This window comes from Oncorhynchus gorbuscha, linkage group LG14 (genome assembly GCF_021184085.1).
Source record: "Oncorhynchus gorbuscha isolate QuinsamMale2020 ecotype Even-year linkage group LG14, OgorEven_v1.0, whole genome shotgun sequence".
NCBI lineage: Eukaryota > Metazoa > Chordata > Actinopteri > Salmoniformes > Salmonidae > Oncorhynchus > Oncorhynchus gorbuscha.
The window spans coordinates 18,744,010-18,759,861 of record NC_060186.1 but is presented as its reverse complement, the minus strand read 5'-3'; the positions used below and the strand labels follow the sequence as shown (position 1 = coordinate 18,759,861).

Sequence of the window (15,852 nt, the reverse complement as noted above, 5' to 3'; positions counted from 1 at the left end):
TCGGGGTAAAATGGTTCGGGGGGTGTATGGTGTCTGATTCTGAACACTAAAGGCCATATTATCTATGGAGATGTGATCCTTATGTGCCTGAATAAAACAATGTTTCAGCAGTTTAAGTTGCCTTCAGTTTTTGCATGGCGCACTACCTCTTCACCTGTAGCGGTTGGTCCATCCATTTAGTTAGCAGTAGGCCATGGCATTGTATCTCACTATAAATGCATTTTAGATGCTGTACAGTTCTGCATCTTTAATGTACAGTCCATGCGGAAAGGAGAGTATTAGTTTTTCCAAAGGATATGTCATCTCTGTATGGTTTGAAATGTCACTTCACATTAGCATCTCAGCCTACAGATCACAGTGCATGTATTACTGTCTGAGTAGTTGTCTATTCCTACAGGTATAATTACACTTAAATGTAAAATCTTAGGCCAGTGACAAAAGGATACTAGCAAATGGTAAGAAATACTGTACGTGTGTAACGTCACTAGCATATCCCATCCCTCTTTCACTACAGCAGAGAAAGAGGCCAAGTGACCAAGACAACTGGTCCCAAAATCTGTCTTCTGCAACATGAATTTCTAAAAATGCTATGCTCACCAAGCAACAAGTTATTGTATGGCGGTCAATGAGTGTCAAATGTGGAGTGTGCCTGTTCACACACATCTGCCCTCTCATTGGCTAGACTGGTCCCACGTGATCTTGCCGCCTCTCAACTGCCTTCCCTTTATGACACTTCTTTGTTAGAGCGGCCACTTTGAGTATCTGGTTAATGGATCATCTGTCTTTCAGTGCATTTATATGGTGTTGAGTACATTGCATTGTATTTAATAGTAAATCACATTTTATAGGGTATGAATAATGTGACATTAACACACTTCTACTTGAGAATAATGCATCTGTTCCCCTGCTCAGTTGAAGATGCACTCCAGACAAAGGAAATTACCTCTAACATTTTTGGCAGTTAAATATAACAAAACATAAAATGCAATTGTTAACAAATTTGTTCACTAGCATGATCACTGTACTTTTAGTTTATGGTTTGCCATTAGCCAATCTGTGTTTCTCAACGAGTTCAAAGCACATGAATGCATCCAACTGGTAGTTACCGCCTTCCCACTTGGTTAGAAACGCTGCATAACATATAGGTGGCGTTCCCCTGCTTAAAGGTTGCATGCATCAAACAATGGTTGCGCGCCACGTCATCGACTGTGCCATCGACGGCCAGATTGCTGTAACGTGGTTAGCTGATACGTAAAATACCTATCCAGGTGTTGTAAGATCTGGCATGTGTCAGCAATATCTGGGCAGAGGAACGTGCCCAAAATGTGGCATGCTGATACATAAAATACCTATCCAGGGATTGAAAAATCTGCCAGTCGTCAGTTAAGTAACGTGTCTGATCTGCAGAATATGCTTATATAATTGAACTGTTGATCTCGTTATTAGAATGTCTTCCTTCGGATTCTGGTGTTGGCAGCTGCACTTCCTCATATGGGCCTCAGTCACATGTCCCTGTTGCTATACAGAATATCAGAAAGAGAATATGACAAAGGAGGTCAGAAGGGAACATTGTTTCCATAGGTGAATATGTATCTAATATAAACCATGTGAAGGGATGGTGTGAGTAATGGGGAACCAATCACTTGTCTCCACAATGTCTGTGCGTCAGTCTCTCCTTGGGCCTTGGGGGAGATGATCCTCTCCCCTGGTTTCTTTTTTTAGCAAGGTGGAGACTAAGTCACGAAATATGTCCTTTAGTGTTCTTAGTACTGAACAAAACAACAAGTTCTTTATACTGAAGGCCAAGTCCTGGCACAGGATGTGTGGGGTTGGTGTTTGGCACTATCTGAGGTTGCACCAACAGTGGGGGGGAAAAAGGATTTAGTCAGCCACCAATTGTGCAAGTTCTCCCACTTAAAAAGATGAGAGGCCTGTAGTTTTCATCATAGGTACACTTCAACTATGACAGACAAAATGAGGGGGAAAAAATCCAGAAAATCACATTGTAGGATTTTTAAATAATTTATTTGCAAATTATGGTGGAAAATAAGTATTTGGTCACCTACAAACAAGCAATATTTCTGGCTCGCACAGACCTGTAACTTCTTCTTTAAGAGGTTCCTCTGTCCTCCACTTGTTACCTGTATTAATGGCACCTGTTTGAACTTGTTATCAGTATAAAAGACACCTGTCCACATCTTCAAACAGTCACACTCCGAACTCCACTATGGCCAAGACCAAAGAACTGTCAAAGGACTCCAGAAACAAAATTGTAGACCTGCACCAGGCTGGGAAGACTGAATCTGCAATAGGTAAGCAGCTTGGTTTGAAGAAATCAACTGTGGGAGCAATTATTAGGAAATGGAAGACATACAAGACCACTGATAATCTCCCTCGATCTGGGGCTCCACGCAAGATCTCACCCCAAAATGATCTCACCCCATGGGGGTGGAAACATCATGCTTTGGGACTGTTTTTCTGCAAAGGGACCAGGACGACTGATCCGTGTAAAGGAAAGAATGAATGGGGCCATGTATCGTGAGACTTTGAGTGAAAACCTCCTTCCATCAGCAAGGGCATTGAAGATGAAACGTGGCTGGGTCTTTCAGCATGACAATGATCCCAAACACACTGCCCGGGCAACGAAGGACTGGCTTCGTAAGAAGCATTTCAAGGTCCTGGAGTGGCCTAGCCAGTCTCCAGATCTCAACCCCATAGAAAATCTTTGGAGGGAGTTGAAAGTCTGTGTTGCCCAGCAACAGCCCCAAAACATCACTGCTCTAGAGGAGATCTGCATGGAGGAATGGGCCAAAATACCAGCAACATTGTGTGAAAACCTTGTCAAATGTTTTCTGTAAGTCTTCACCTCTGTCATTGCCAACAAAGGGTATATAACAAAGTATTGGGATAAACATTTGTTATTGACCAAATACTTATTTTCCACCACAATTTGCAAATAAATTCATAAAAAATCCTACAATGTGATTTTCTGGATTTTATTCCCTCATTTTGTCTGTCATAGTTGAAGTGTACCTATGATGAAAATTACAGGCCTCTCTCATCTTTTTAAGTGGGAGAACTTGCACAATTGGTGGCTGACTAAATACTTTTTTTGCCCCACTGTATCTTGAGATGGTATATAACCCAGAGGCTCACTCCATTCAGTGGGATCTCACTCCATTCACATTGTTGGTGGTGTGACCAGCTCCCTTATCGATACATATAGAGAATATCTTGATTGATGATTGACCTTGACTCTCCTCATTATTTATTCAAATATCCACTACAAGAGCTACGTGCCCGTTTCATGCGTCAACCACTGGTTGCATGCCATGTCATCAATTATGCCGTCAGGCACCCGATTGCTATAACATATGATGTGGTTAGCTGATATGAAAAATACCTATGCGGGTGTTGTAAGATCTGGCATGCGTCAGCAATGTCTGAGCAGGGGAACACCCTGGAGGGGAGCCTGCTCCTTATTGGCCACCACACACCTCCATCAAAAAAACTATAACAACCACCTGGAAAGAGGTGGGCCTTTGCTATAAAGGGTGATCACCTGTATTCATTAGCCCTCTTTCCACTAACAAAACCAGTTCAACAGAGTCTTACAGATTGTATACTGTAGAATGTATTATTGTGGTGGCCAATGTTAAGTATATCCCTATTGAAAATGTATATATTGTTTGTAACAGAACCTGGGCTGGCAGACACTAGCTAGCCCTCCAACCCGGCCTTGCAAAATCGGCTTGAGCAAGATGGAAAACTAGCCAGACAGGTAAATTAGACCCTAGCTGTTGGATATCTATTCCCAATTTGAAGTGTCCCAGTTCAGTTATTGTTTCCCTGGAGCAGGTCTCCTGGGGCCCCGGACCTCAGGGGGCCAAGCCTACAGAAAATGGGGAGGATTGGAGATGTCTACTAAGGTCAATACTATGCTGATGGCCAAGGGGAAAACTGATGGTTCCTCTGCCACTATCTGATAAGGTGAACAAGGGTTAATGTAACTTTCTCTTCCTCTGTCCTGGTCCTGAGGAACCACTGTCCAGGCTTTGGATCCAGCCCTAAGGGTCAACTATCCATTGAGACTCAAACTACAGACTAGCGTTTGTTCATACTTGTGTTTGAAAACTATCCTTATTGTCAAGTACAAAACATTAGGAGACATTACTAATATTGAGTTGCACCCCCTTTTGCCCTCAGAACAGCTTCAACATTTTCGGGGCATGGACTACAAGGTGTTTAAAGTGTTCCACAGGGATGCTTGGCCCATGTTGACTCCAATGCTTCCAGCAGTTGTCAAGTTGGCTGGATGTCCATTGGGTGGTAACCCATTCTTGAAACACAGGAAACGGTTGAGCATGGAAAATCCCAGAAAGTTGCAGTTCTTCACACACACACAAACCGGTGTGCCTGGAACCTACCATACCCCATACAAAGGCTCTTAAATCATTCACCCTCTGAACAGCACACATACACAATCCATGTATCAAGGCTTAGAAATCCTCCTTTAACCTGTTTCCTCCCCTGCATCTACACGGATATAAGTGGATTTAACAGGTGACATCAACCAGGGATCATAGCTTTCACCTGGATTCATCTGGTCAGTCTGTCATGGAAAGAACATGTTCCTAATGTGATGTGCACTTGTACGCACAGGGGTGCTGTCATAAGAAGCGGACAGAACTTAAAGCCCTGTGGATCGATGAGGAATTTAAAAGCTGTCTGGTTGAGGGACGAGGCAAAAGGAGTGATGAATATGTTTGGCTGCACATCTGATTGAGAAATGACTAAACTGAAAAGAAATTGTATTATGAAGCCAAGATAAGTGACATAACCTATAGTGGAAAAATAGCTTCCGAATACTTTAAAGGAAATTATGGACAGACTAAATTAACTCACAACCTTTTGATGGTGCCAATTAAATAATTACTACTTCATTGGCAAATGTAGGCATGAAATTCCAACAACAAACTGAGCCATGCTATTCATGCATGGAATACCTATTGAAAGAAATGTGCAATTTAAAATGAGTTAGTTTGGGTCAGGTGGAAAAATGTATTGTCAATAAATGAGAAACTACCTGGTATTGACAGGATGGTAGCCTCACAGCCGGCAAGGCTTCCGCCTGTGGCTGCAGATTGACAGGGGCGGCCTATTCTGAGCTAAACTGACCAAGACTCACCTCAAACACAGAAAACCTCACAATTCTGCCCCAAAACAATGACAATTTCTCCTAACCAGTGGCATATGGACTTTTTACATGATTGCTAATGCCGCCTTTTGATAGGCAGTGCTCACTTTGTCAAAGGCAGGGGAGCCAAACATCGTGCTCTAGGTACTCGTTGTGGCGGGCCGGGCGCCTGCAGGCTGACTTTGGTCATCAGTTGAACTGTGTTTCCTCCAACACATTGGTGTGGCTGGCTTCCGGGTTAAGCGGGCGGGTGTTAAAGAGCGAGCATGACTCGACCTTCACCTCTCCCGACCTTGTTGGGGAGTTGCAGCGATGAGACGATCGCAATTGGATGTCACGAAATTGGGGAGATTGTGGGAGCTGTGCTGTTAGATTTCACTGCAGCCGTTCGATATTATTGACCACGTGTTAAAAAATACGTATGGCTTTTCAACCTCTGCCATATCATGGATTCAGATGTTATTAAACATGTCAAGTGTGGTGTGCCCTCTACTCTTCTATTTTTACTGATGACCTGGCATTAAACAAAGCCTGTGTGTCTATGCACGCTGATGATTCAACCCCATATGCTCAACTTGACTTGCCTAGTTAAATAAAAGGTTACACATCCACAGCAACCCTAAACGAAGCGTTTTAGTCCGTTTTAGAATGGGTGACCAGTAATCAACTAGTCTGGAACATCTAAGAGCATTGTATTTGGTACAAATCATTCCCTAAATTCTAGACCTCAATGAATCGGATCATTAATAACGTTTCTGTTGAGGAGACTAAATTACTTGGTGTTAACTTGGATTGTAAAACTGTCATGGTCAAAACATATTGATTCAATGGCTGTAAAGATGGGGAGAGGTCTGTCTGTGATGATAGATGCTCTTCTTTTTTGACACCACACTCCACAAAGCAAGTCCTGCAGGATCTAATTGAATCTTATCTAGATTATTGCCCAGTTATATGGTCAGAGGCACGTCTTGCTCTTCAGTGTAATCAGAGGGTTCATATCAATACTATGCATGCCAGTCTCTCTTGGCTAAAGGTAGAGGAGACATTGACTGCATCACTTTTCTTTCAATTGGGAGTGTTATATTCAAAATGGTTTGCTTAGTCAACTTACACTCAGCTCTGACACACACTTACCCCACCAGACATGCCACCAAATTCAAGAAAACGTACAGTATTATATAGAGCCATCATTGCAAGGAACTCCGTTTCATCTCAGAAGTGGGCAGCAAATCTGGTTTAAAAAAAACAGAAAGCAACACCTAATTACACAATACTGCGCCCCTATTTGACTTCGATATGTTGTGTGTTTATGCTGATATGTAGGCTGTGTAACGTTTTAAATGTATGTACACTGGGTCACAAATGTGTTTACATCCCTGATATTGAGCATTTCCCATGATAATCCATCCACCTGACAGGTGTGGCATATCAATAAAAGGATTAAACAGCATGATCAATACACAGGTGCTGCTGTGTCATTTCTTAACCACACATCATTAAACAGCATGATCAATACACAGGTGCTGCTGTGTCATTTCTTAACCACACATCATTAAACAGCATGATCAATACACAGGTGCTGCTGTGTCATTTCTTAACCACACATCATTAAACAGCATGATCAATACACAGGTGCTGCTGTGTCATTTCTTAACCACACATCATTAAACAGCATGATCAATACACAGGTGCTGCTGTGTCATTTCTTAACCACACATCATTAAACAGCATGATCAATACACAGGTGCTGCTGTGTCATTTCTTAACCACACATCATTAAACAGCATGATCAATACACAGGTGCTGCTGTGTCATTTCTTAACCACACATCATTAAACAGCATGATCAATACACAGGTGCTGCTGTGTCATTTCTTAACCACACATCATTAAACAGCATGATCAATACACAGGTGCTGCTGTGTCATTTCTTAACCATACATCATTAAACAGCATGATCAATACACAGGTGCTGCTGTGTCATTTCTTAACCATATATCATTAAACAGCATGATCAATACACAGGTGCTGCTGTGTCATTTCTTAACCACACATCATTAAACAGCATGATCAATACACAGGTGCTGCTGTGTCATTTCTTAACCATACATCATTAAACAGTTACACCTGTGTACATACATCGCTTCCAACGTCGTTTTAGGGGGTTTGGCAGTACATCCAACCGGACTCACAACTGCAGACCAAGTGTGTGGCGTAGAGTGGGAAAGTGGTTTGCTGATGTCAACGTAGTGAACAGTGTCCCATGGTCGTGGTGGTATTATGGTATGGGCAGGCATAAACTACGGACAACAAACACAATTGCATTTAATCGATGACAGGGTTACTGCACAGACATACCGTGACGAAATCCTGAGGCCCATTCTTCCGCTGTAATCTCCTCACGGTTCAGCATGCTAATGCACTGCTCCATGTCGTAAGGATCTATACACAATTCCTGGAGGGTGACAATGTCGCAGTTCTTCCATGGCCTGCATACTTCCCAGGCAGGTCACCCGTGGAGTATGGTACGTACAGGTTGTCTACATTACAACCAGAAACACAATGAATATGCTGTTATGCTGAACTGTAATAGTAACCCCCCCCCCAATTCTGTTTTACAGGCATGTAAATATCGGTTCCCTAAGGACCACGCTGTCATCAACTGTTTTAATGTGTTTTAATGTGTTTTATGGACTCTTGAAAGACTAGTCCCATTGAGGACTAAAATATCCCAATAAAATGTTTTGTGGAGGCTACCCATGTTATTTTCGATTTACTTTATTTGTACTAAATACATTTATAGTACTACTTGCTCAAATGGCCCCACTAAAAGTATAGTGAGTGCGGCCTACTTTATAAGTAGGGCTGAGCATTGACTGGAAGTTCAACGTTAAATTGCATTAAATTCTACTCCAGGCAGAAATGAGTGTTTGAGTCAGGAAAGTTCTCTCGAACTCTACATGTCAGAATAGAATGTTGAATAAAGGCTGAGAGAATGATGCAGGAGAAACTTAAAAGAAATGTGCAGTTCTATAGCTCATGCTGTTCTACACATTTTGCGTTTACAGAACTTAGCACTTTTAAAGCTGAAAACTACGTGTTGACTGAGGGCACGGGATTGTTTGCTAAATGCAGACCAGCCAACTACGCATTGGCAGTGACACGCATTTGACCCTCTTCTCACGCTTTGAAAAGTACTACTTTTATTTAACTAATTCGTCCATTTTATATAGTCGACGCGTAAACTTTTCTTCTGCGCTCCAATCTTTTTAAAAAATCTGCGCCTGCAATTTATCACGTGCGTAACCTCATTTTCCTGTCTTGCCACAGCACATTGAAGCATGCGATTGGTCTAGTTAAGAGATTGGATGCATGTTTTAAAGAAATGCCTCTCAATATTGGAGATAAAGAACGCTATCTGCTCAGTTGATAAAACTCTGAAAATAATATCTCTATGTACAATATTGTCAAAGTTAGGTTGTTACTCCCGTCCCTATTGCATAAGGCAGCCTTTTGACAGAATGTCCTAAAGTCGATTTCGTGATTGGTATTTAGGCTGTGACAACGAAAAGGCAGCAGATAGACCTACAGTAAGTTTTAGCAGTGACGTTTGGGAGGGTGACCTGATTTGTAGCTATGTACATTTAGTCTTTGTGCTCTGGGAAGGAAGTCAGCAGGAACTAAATTAATTCCAAACTCTACTAAACGAGAGCGCTGAATACCTCAAATTCACCATGCAGATTGAATGAGAAATAAACTACCTGGATTTATGGATCATCAAAGAGAATGACTCATTATGGGCAGACTAATACACAAAGCCCACAGCAAGGTACTGCAGTCTGTGGATAGTATGCATCCCCTTCCCCTCAAGAATGGTCTACCATCTAGCCAGTTATGCAGGTTAAATCATTCTGTGGCCACCAGACAGATTTTGACAGCAATGCTAACAAAAATAACAGCTAATTTCAAAATGAGGCGACAAGGACAAAACTCTTGATGCTGCAATGACACATATCTTAAACTAAGAATGACTGAACTTGAAAGAAAAACAACGCTTCAGTCTTTTGCACTGAGTACACCAAGGGTTCAGAGAAAATTAAAGCAAATCCTGACAAAGCACAGGCATATTCTGCAATCAGACAAAATCGCACACCTTTTTCAAGGGACCTCCACTGGTGGTCCAGAAGCATGGTCGCAATATTGGAGATAACTTGGTGAGATCTGACAAGCCCACTCAGACACTCTTGACACCCATTCCAAATGGGAACGACACATGTTGTTCATGCGCACAGTGCCACAGCACAATTAAAAACATCCTTCAGACAACCACAAAAAGGTTGAAAAATCCCTGTTAGGGCTATCATCTCATGCAAGACCAAGGGAGTAATCTATCATCACCTCTTCATGTGGGAAAAGCCTACGTAGGACAAGTGAAAATGCAGTTAAAACAACGCATAGCTGAGCACTGCACCTCAACCAGGTGTAAAAACATTGACTATCCAGTAGAAGCTCACTTTGTTGAAGCTAACCATCCCATCCTCCCTCAAATACACAGGCATTGAGCATGTTGCTCTGCCAAGGAGAGGAGGTAACATTGAGATCCTACTACAACAGGAGGCTCACTGAATATCTAAAAACATTGACCCCTAGTGGTCTGAATATTAACTTTGATCTCATGGCCTTAAGAAGAATTCTTTATTTTATGAACAAGTCTTCTAAATGTATATATTCTTTCTACAACCTATTAGCGTACACCTAATATTTTTCCTCTGTTGATGATGCTTATTATACATTAAGGTTGAACCAAAATATGACATGTAACAAATGAAATGCAAAACAAATATGTGAAATTGAATTGAACAATGTGTATGTTGACGCTAATATTATGTAGAATATTCAATTATGTTTCTATATGATAACAATAGCCTAATATATTTTTATGCCATAAACTATTGTTTTTTTAAGTTTCACTAATTCATTCGAATTAACTTAATCATTATGACACACCCCTCACTGTCATTGGTTGCACTAATTGCACTGTTTGTCTACATAACCTGGTTCAAGTAGTCATGACTTTACCCTGTAGAAGGCACAGTGATGCCGAAACGTTGGTAAATACTAAATTATGATAATTATATTAATTACTGGGAGTTTATATATGGAGTGTGCGACTCTCCTTATTTTGATAGTTTATTTGCCTTTAGTCAGCACCTCCACACAAACACATTTTTCTGGGTGTGCGCCAGCTCATGCGTTTTGTTCTACCTATATCCCCCCACTAGAATCCCCATACATTAATGAAGACATCTTCTCCATCCTGGAGGGGGAAATCAATAATTACCAGGCCCAGGGACATAGTCTGTAGTGACCTAAATGCCAGAACCGGACAAGAACCTGACACCCACAGCACACGGGGACAAACACCTGCCTGGAGGTGACAGCATTCTCTCCCCCATATGCCCCCCTAGGCACAAATATGACAACAAAAACGGGTCACAACTCCGACAGCTCTGTCGCACGCTGGGTATGTACATAATCAATGGTAGGCTTCGAGGGGACACCCATGGTTGGTACACCTATAGCTCATCTCTTGGCAGTAGTACTGTAGACTACTTTATCACTGACCTCAATCCAGAGTCTCTGAGCGTTCACAGTCAGCCCACTGACACCCCTATCAGACCGCAGCAAAATCACAGTCTACTTGAACAGAGCACTACTCAGTCATGAGGCATCAAAGCCAAAGGAACTGAGTAATATTAAGAAATGCTATAGATGGAAGGAATGTAGTGTGGAAACCTACCAAAAAAACGATTAGGCAGCAACAAATTCAGTCCCTTTTAGACAACTTCCTGGACAAGACGTTCCACTGTAATAGTGAAGGTGTAAACTTGGCATTAGAAAATGTAAACCGTATATTTGACCTCCGGCATCCCTATCAAATCTAAACATTTCAAACAGAAAACCAAAGAAAATGAACAACAATAACAAATGGTTTGATGAAGAATGCAAAAACCTAAGACATTGAGAAACCTATCCAACCAAAAACATAGAGACCCAGAAAACCTGAGTCCATGCCTTCACAGTGGTGAATCACTAAAACAATACAGAAATCTGCTCAATGTAATTGAAGAATCCATAGACTAACCACTTCTGGGAAAATTGGAAAACACTAACCAAACAACACAGAGATATCTATCCAAGTGGAGATGTATGGGTCAATATTTTTGGCCCTATAACAAACAGTAAAAATATACACATGATCAAATACAAATATTAGAATCAACAATTAAAGACTACTAGAACCCACTGGAGTCTCCAATTACATTGAATGAACTACAGGACAAAATATAACCAACCCAAAAAGGCCTGTGGTGTTGATGGTATCCTCAATCAAATGATAAAATATACAGACAACAAATTCCAATTGACTATACTTAAACACTTTATCATCCTTAGCTCTGGCATCTTCCGCACTTATTGGAACATAGGACTGATCATCCTATCCGCAAAAGTGGTGACAAATTTTGATCCCAATAACTACAGTGGGATATGCGTCAACAGCAACCTTGAGAAAATCCTCTGCATTATCATTAACAGCAGACTCGTACACTTCCTCAGTGAAAACAATGTACTGAGAAACTGTCAAATTGGCTTTTTACCAAATTACCATACGACAGACCACGTATTCACCCTGCGCAGCCCAATTGACAAACAAGCAAACAAACCAAAACAAAGGCAAAGTATTCTAATTGTAACGACTTTCGTCTGTTGAATGAAGAGAGTCAGACCGAAATGCAGCGTGTAGGTTACTCATGACTTTAATGAAGATAATCGCGGTACATGAAATAACTGTATATGAAAACAACAAACGAACCGTGAAACCTATTACAGCCTATCTGGTGACAACAACACTAAGACAGGAACAAACACCCACAAATTACAACGCGAAAGTCAGGCTGTCTAAATACGGTTCTCAATCAGAGACAACGACAAGCACCTGACTCTGATTGAGAATCCCCCAGGCAGCCAAGCCTAACTAGACACACCCCTAATCATACACAATCCCAATTACTACAAACCCCAATACGAAACACAACATAATAAACCCATGTCAAACCCTGGCCTACCCAAACCTATACCAAAAACACAAAATACAATGACCAAGGCGTGACACTAATGCTTTGTTGATTTCCAAAAATCTTTTGACTCAATTGGGCATTAGGGTCTGCTATACATATTGATGTAAAGTGGTGTTGGGGGAAAAACATAAGACATTATAAAATCCACGTACACAAACAACAAGTGTAAAATTGGCAAAAATCACACACATTTCTTTCCAAAGGGCCGTGGAGTGAGACAGGAATGCAGCTTAAGCCCCACCCTCTTTAACATATATATCAGCAAATTGGCGAGGACACTAGCACAGTCTCCAGTAGCCGGCCTCACGCTACAAGAATCTGAAGTCAAATGTCAACCATTTGCTGATGATCTGGTGCTTCTGTCTCCAACCCAGGAGGGCCTACAGCAGCACCTAGATCTTCTGCACAGATTCTGCCAGACCTGGGCCCTGACAGTAAATCTCAGTAAGACAAAAATAATGGTGTTCCCAAAAAGGTCCAGTCGCCAGGGCCCCAAAGATAAATTCCATCTAGACACCGTTGGCCTAGAGCAAACAAAAAACTATACAGTACATACCTTGGCCTAAACATCAGCGCCACAGGTAACTTCCACAAAGCTGTCAACGAGCTGAGAGACAAGGCAAGAAGGGCCTTCTATGCCATCAAAAAGGAACATAAAATTCGACATACCAATTAGGATGTGGCTAAAAATACTTGAATCAGTTATAGAACCGAATGGCCTTTTTATGGTTGTACGGTCTGGAGAAGAGTCCCCTAAGCAAGCTGGTCCTGGGCTCTGTTCACAAACAGACCTTACATTGCCCCAGGACAGCAAAAAAAATAGACCCAACCAAATCATGAGAAAACAAAAAGGTTATTACTTGACACATTGGAAAGAATTAACAAAGAAAACAGAGCAAACTTGAATGCTATTTGGCCCTAAACAGAGAGTACACAGCGGCAGAATACCTGACCACTGTGACTGACCCAAACTTAAGGAAAGCTTTGACTATGTACAGACTCAGTGTGCATAGCATTGCTATTGAGAAAGGCCGCTGTAGGCAGACCTGTCTCTCAAGAGAAGACAGGCTATGTGCACACTGACCACAAAATGAGGTGGGAACTGAGCTGCACTTCCTAACCTCCTGCCAAATGTATGATCATACGAGAGACACATATTTCCCTCAGATAACACAGATCCACAAAGAATTTGATAACAAACCCAATTTTGATCAACTCCCATATCTACTGGGTGAAATACCACAATGTGCCATCACAGCAGCAATATTTGTAACCTGTTGTCACAAGAAAAGGGCAACCTGGCTTGAACCAGGGACCCTCTGCACACATTGACAACAGCCATCCTCGAAGCATCATTACCCATCGCTCCACAAAATCCACAGCCCTTGCAGAGCAAGGGGAACAACTACTTCAAGGTCTCAGTGCAAGTGACGTCAACGATTGAAACACTATTAGCGCGCACCCCACGAACTTGTTAGCCATTTCACATCAGTTACATTTACTTATTTTGTGCTTTAACTATTTGCACATCATTACCACACTGTATATAGACACATAATAACATGTCAAATGTCTTTATTATTTAGAAACTTCTGTAAGCATAATGTTTACTGTTAATTTTTATTGTTTATTTCACTATTGTTTATTATCTACTCCACTTGCTTTGTCAATGTTAACATATGTTTCTCATGCCAATAAAGCCATTGCGTTGAATTGAAATTAACATTAAATTCTCTGGCAACAGCTCTGGTGGACAAATTTGTGCACAAAATTGGAGAGAAATAAGCTTTTTGTGCATATGGAACATTTCTGCAATCTTTTATTTCAGCTCATGAAACACAGGACCAACACTACATGTTGCGTTGAAATTTTTGTTTTGAATATTTTTTCAGTCATTTGTGGGCAGTTTGAATAAGAAATACAAATAAACATTGGATATGAAATGCTCCAGGTATCCAATATCATTTTTTAACATTTTAGTATTGTGGCCATGCTAGGCAACTCATAAACACATATTTTCTAGAGTAAGATGATGGCAAGAGTCTTCAACCAGTAGGCATAAACCACCTGAATATTGATATTCATTCGATTTCTCTTGAAGGTTTGGTGATTTTGAGAAATGAATTGTTATAAGAAGAACATTTTCAAACACCCAGCACTTGGTAAATATGGATCAGGGTTGGCCAACCCTCCTGAAGAGCAAGCACGATTTTATTCCAGCCCTTTTTAAAGTGATAGTTCACCCAAATGACAAAATGTTTGTGTCCTTACCTTGAAAGCAGTCTATGGACAAGGAGACTGCAATCTATGATGTGGTTCCCCACTGCCATCAAACCATTAAAATGTCCTGGCCAAAATCTTACACCATGTTGCATACAACTGTCCACCTGAGAACAGGGATTAATCCCTGCTTCCAACCTTCCCACTGTTTCTAGCATCAGCCTGTCTCCCTATCTCATTTCATTACTGTCTGAATAAAGTGTCAAACCACCTTTTTTTCCCCCATACTTCACCTGTCATCCACCAAAAATTGCAACGTAACAAGTCGTCCAGTTTTGAGTGTTCATTTCATGTTCAAAGCATTCTGAATACACCTGACCCGTGTTTTATTCATTTTATTTTCCACCCTGGTCATAGGCCTAAGCCATGTCAACATACGTAGAATTGCAGGAAATTAGCTTTAAAATAGTTACGTTTCCCCCTCTCTAGGGGTTGTGCCAGGGGGCAAGGAAATTCACATAGCAAATCTCTCTAAGCTTTCTTCAAAAGTTGGCAGCTCTGCAAAATGAACAAACGAAGTAGGCAGCAGCATATATTTTAACGAGGCGAGTCAGTTCAGAACAAATTCTTATTGACAGCCTAGGAACAGTGGGTTAACTGCCTTGTTCAGGGGTAGAACAACATATTTTTACCTTGTCAGCTAATGGATTCAATCCAGCAACTTTTTGGTTACTAGTCTGATGCTCTAACCACTAGAGTACCTGCCGCAGCCATAGAAGCACAGTGACATGCCTCAATGCAGTCATATTGGTTCGTTATTGGGGATGTGGCTTTCAGTTGGCTCTTTTTGGCAACACATCCTGTGATTTAATTTGATCTGTCATATTTCATCAAATCGGACTAACTCAGTGCACTGCTTGCTATGAATTATATATGATGGTGTTTGCATGTTTATGTAAAAAGACTAATGGCCTGTTTGGAACCCAGACAAGTAAAGAGCAGTTTTTGTTGTTGTTGCTCAATCTGATTTAGTGGGCCATGGCTCCCCATTGGGCCCACCCTGGCCCACGCCTCTGGTTAAGAAACATCATGTCAAATCTAAGGTTACCACAAATGATTGTGACAGAAGGGATATTTTCAGTCATGACCACTCCAGGTCTTAAGGTGGCAGTAAAAACTAATCTCTGCACTGTAAATACCTATTACAGAGAGAAGAAGAACGAAGGGCTATCGTAAATCGCCACTATTTACATTGATTTGCGTCCACCGCCTGCTGATTGCCGGTAAAATGGGGCAG

The 15,852-nt window shown here is 41.3% G+C and overlaps 1 long non-coding RNA gene across 1 annotated transcript; it reads left to right on the top strand.

Annotated features, from left to right (window-relative positions):
- Positions 1–7,353: 7,353 nt before the first annotated feature.
- On the top strand, positions 7,354–7,952 carry LOC123995592. The gene is made up of 2 exons (XR_006831862.1): positions 7,354–7,721; positions 7,818–7,952. It is a non-coding gene; the product is annotated as an uncharacterized LOC123995592 (long non-coding RNA).
- Positions 7,953–15,852: the final 7,900 nt, after the last annotated feature.